This window comes from Pyxicephalus adspersus, chromosome 3, assembly GCF_032062135.1.
Source record: "Pyxicephalus adspersus chromosome 3, UCB_Pads_2.0, whole genome shotgun sequence".
Lineage (NCBI taxonomy): Eukaryota > Metazoa > Chordata > Amphibia > Anura > Pyxicephalidae > Pyxicephalus > Pyxicephalus adspersus.
The window spans coordinates 77,227,056-77,231,137 of NC_092860.1; positions in this window are offsets into that span (position 1 = coordinate 77,227,056).

A 4,082-nucleotide genomic window follows, 5' to 3' on the forward strand; every position below is an offset into this window, starting at 1 on the left:
ATGTACATCACATTTCTTCTCCTATTTCCTATACACATATATTCTGTATAGATCAGATCCCCTCCTCCTCTCCATACACACTTCTATGTACATCACATTTCTTCTCCTATTTCCTATACACATATATTCTGTATAGATCAGATCCCCTCCTCTCCATACACACTTCCATGTTCTCCATACACACTTCTATGTACATCACATTTCTTCTCTTATTTCTTATACACATGTCTTCTGTATAGATCAGATTCCTTCCTATTCTCCATACACATTTCTATGTACATCACATTTCATCTTTCCTATTTCCTATACACATCTTCTGTATAGATCAGATTCCCTCCTCCTCTCCACACCTCTCTAACACACTCTATGTACAAGGGGGTGCTGAGAAGTTCCTGGCTTTGCCCAGAAAGAAGAGAGCCAGAGTTATGAAATAACACATTTATTCAACATATGCCCCCCTGAGACTGATGCACTTGGTACAGCATGGTTGCAGCTTTTCAAAAAAAAGTCCTTTGGTTGGGCTGCAAACCAGGTCTCAGCAGCATTGTTGACATCAAAAATGTCCTCAAAACACTGTCCTTCAGGTGTTTCTTCAAATAATAGTCACAGACAATAAGGGGACAGGTTGGGGGGGGGGGGGGGGAGGTGGACCAATTGGAAACCCAAGGTGTTCAATTTGGCAACCACAAGGTTGGACATGTGCTCAGGTGCATTGTCCTGCAAAAAACGGTTCCCTTTGGTCAACTTTCCACTGTGTTTTGTCTAAATTGCTTCCTTCAGCTGGTCCAGGAGGTTAACATAATACCGTCTGGTGATACTAGAGCCTGAGGTAGATAGTCCACCAACAGAATGCCGTCTTTGTCCCAGAAAATGGATGCCATGACTTTTTTGGCCAATTTCTGGGTTGCAACTTCTTCGGTTGCGGGGACCCGCTGTGGCGTCATTCCTTTGACTGTTCTTTGGTTTCAGGATCATAGATGTACTTCACATTTCTTCTCTTCTATTCTATTTCCTATACACATGTCTTCTGTATAGACCAGATTCCTTCCTCCTCTCCAAACACACTTCTTTTATGTACATCACATTCCTTCTCTTATTTCCTAAACACGTCTTCTGTGAATATCAGATTTCCTTTCTTCCCTTCCTATCCTACATGGTTTATCTATGTAGACCACATTGCCCCCTCATCCCCACTCCTCTCCCTCTACACTTTTATGTAGACTAGATTTCCTCTCTAATTTCCTTCTCACCCAACACACTTTTATGTAGATTATATTTCCTCTCTAATTTCCTTCTCTACCCCTCTTCCTTATACACATTTCTTTCATGTTTACCAGATAACCTCTCCTCACTCCTATTCTTCTTCTCTCCCCAACATACCTCTATGAAGACCAGATTCCCTCTTCTACTCTACTCTCCCCACATACTTCTATGAAGACCAGAATATTATTATTATTATTATTATTATTAATAATAATAAACAGGATTCATATAGCGCCAACATATTATGCAGTGCTGTACTTTAAATAGGAGTTACAAATGACAGACACAGGCAGACACCTCTGACACTGACAGAGGAGAAGGAGAAGACCCTTACAATCTTACTTACAATCTTCTTCTGTTCCATATTACTCTCCTTCTATCCCTTCACACTTCTATTACTTCATAAAATCCCTACTCTTATCACTCCCCTAACTCACCTCTTCTCTATAAGCTGCGTACACACGGCAAATTTTTCTCGCCCGATAATCGGTATTGGCCAATTATCGGGCGAAAATCTGCCGTGTGTACAGTCGGTCGTCGTCCATCGTCCGACGACCGTCCTGGCGGATCCATGGACGATGGACGACGACCGATCCTAATGAAAGGGAAGGGGAGAGCGCGCAGCAGGGTGCCGCTCCGTCGCTCTCCCCCTCCCCTCTCCATAGAGCATGAACGGTGCTGTATGTACAGCATCGTTCATGCACCGTGCAGTCTTTTCTCGTTGGAAAGGATCGTGAAAGATCCTTTCCAACGAGAAAAATTGCAAGTGTGTACGCAGCTATAGACATGAATTCCTCTCTGCTTTCCTTCTCTCCTACCGTAATACACTTCTATTATGTAGGCCAGGCACTCTTCTCTGCTTTCCCTTTCTCAAAATAAACATCTTGTGTTTTGTAGATTGGATACCCTCTCTGCTTTTCTTCTACCTCTTCTATGTAGACCCGACTACTCCTCTAACCTTCTAGTCAATTTCTTTTATGAAGACCAGATTCCCTCTCTTCTCTTCCACTCTCTTTTTCTACCTATGTAGACCAGATTCCCTCCTTTTCTCACCGCATGCTTATTTTATGTAGTGCAGATTCCCTCTGTTCCTTCTTACTCTCCTTCTCCTCCCATTTCATTTTGTTCTATTCACCCTCCTGCATTCCTCCTACCCTACACACAAATCCTTAGACCCCTTCTGTATCCTCAGCCTTCCCATAGTGAATCATTGAGCTCCAGAATTTAGTCAGTCGCAGACAGCTGCAGGACAAAGCTGCGTCCTCCCCCCACCAATTGTAGCCTCAGGGCCACTGGGGAGACTGGCAAATATATCAAGATGGGGATGGTGAAATAGGGACAGCACAGAAAGAGAGGTCAAGGAGGAATGGGATCCTAACTCAAATTGCCAGCTCAGGGAATTTAATTAATTACTTTTAAATTCCAGGCACAAGCATGCCAATTGAGCTTCTAAATAGAGAAGGCTAACACATTCCTCAGCATTGGTGAAATTAGCTATTAGAGAGATGTCACTGGGGAGCTTTTCACACCATATTAATATTTTAGAGAAAAGATCTAGTTTCATGAAAGTTTCAGCAAAAATATTTTTGCTCATCACTAGTTTCTACTGCTTTACAATTATACTTTATATGTACATATATACATATATGTGTAAGCTTGGTTGCTATCACAGTTCTCAAAATGTGTGCAAAGTGAAAGATGTATTGTAATTAAAGAAACAGTAGCAAATAACATTGAAAAATTTAGATTTTTTTTATTCTCAAATGAGCATATTATTTTATAAGTAAAAAAAAACAGGAACGGTGTACATGAATAAAGGTGTGTCTATAAACTCATCAAAACTTCATAAATGGGCAATGGCTAACTTATTCTATTTTCCCAAGTTAAACAAAGGCTAGACAATAGGTTAATGAAAAACTAAAAAAGCAATCTAGATGACAGAAACTACATATATTTGTATATATGGAAGCTATGGCTACACTTTTTCCATTCTGGCATGGATACTAATAGCATGCCATGTACCTATGAATGAATAAGACGGGCGGAGGGTAGAACCACCTACAAAAAGACAGTTTACCCTATAATTACCAATGTCCACTCACTTGGTATGATCCAGTAGGCCCCCTACTATGAACCAAATTACCTCTCCTCTTCTTTCTTCTCTATCCCCCTTTTTATATTGTGTTTCAAAAACTCTTTTTTGTACAGACATCACTATTGTTCCTATTTTAATCCCCTTACAGACACTGCCTAAGATGATCCTTTGTGATTGTGAAAAAAATTACATGAAAATCTAGCATGAAAACAGTTGTCCCCAGTGTTCTTTAGTGATCTACAATGCGGGATCACTAACATTAGGTAATGACTGTTATTGTAGTCTACTGGGGAGGAAGCTCCCCGGATAAGGGTACTGCAATGTCCAAATTTCCCAGGATGGAAGTGCATTCCATTTACTTGCCTTCCTCTAGTGTGACAGGCCAGTGTTGTTGTTTGGTGACAGGCCCACTACTGTTATATGAGTGCAGGGAGACATTTCTCATCACCTTCAAACAGGTTGAATGGAGCAATAGGGAAGCCTAGTAAAAGTGGGCGTACTGCGGAACACAGCAAGTAAATGTGTTACTTTGACCTCCATCCTGTACATACAGTAATTGCTTGGAAGTACTTGTTCCATATGTTGGAGTGCACCTTTCTGGTATGTCAATGCCAATGAATGTCCATTAACTTTCAGATATGCTAAGTTTGTCACATATTTGTGTGATAGATGGCAGTAGATTGGGGGTTACTGCTCTATTTGGTTACTGTGTTAGTTTATAATT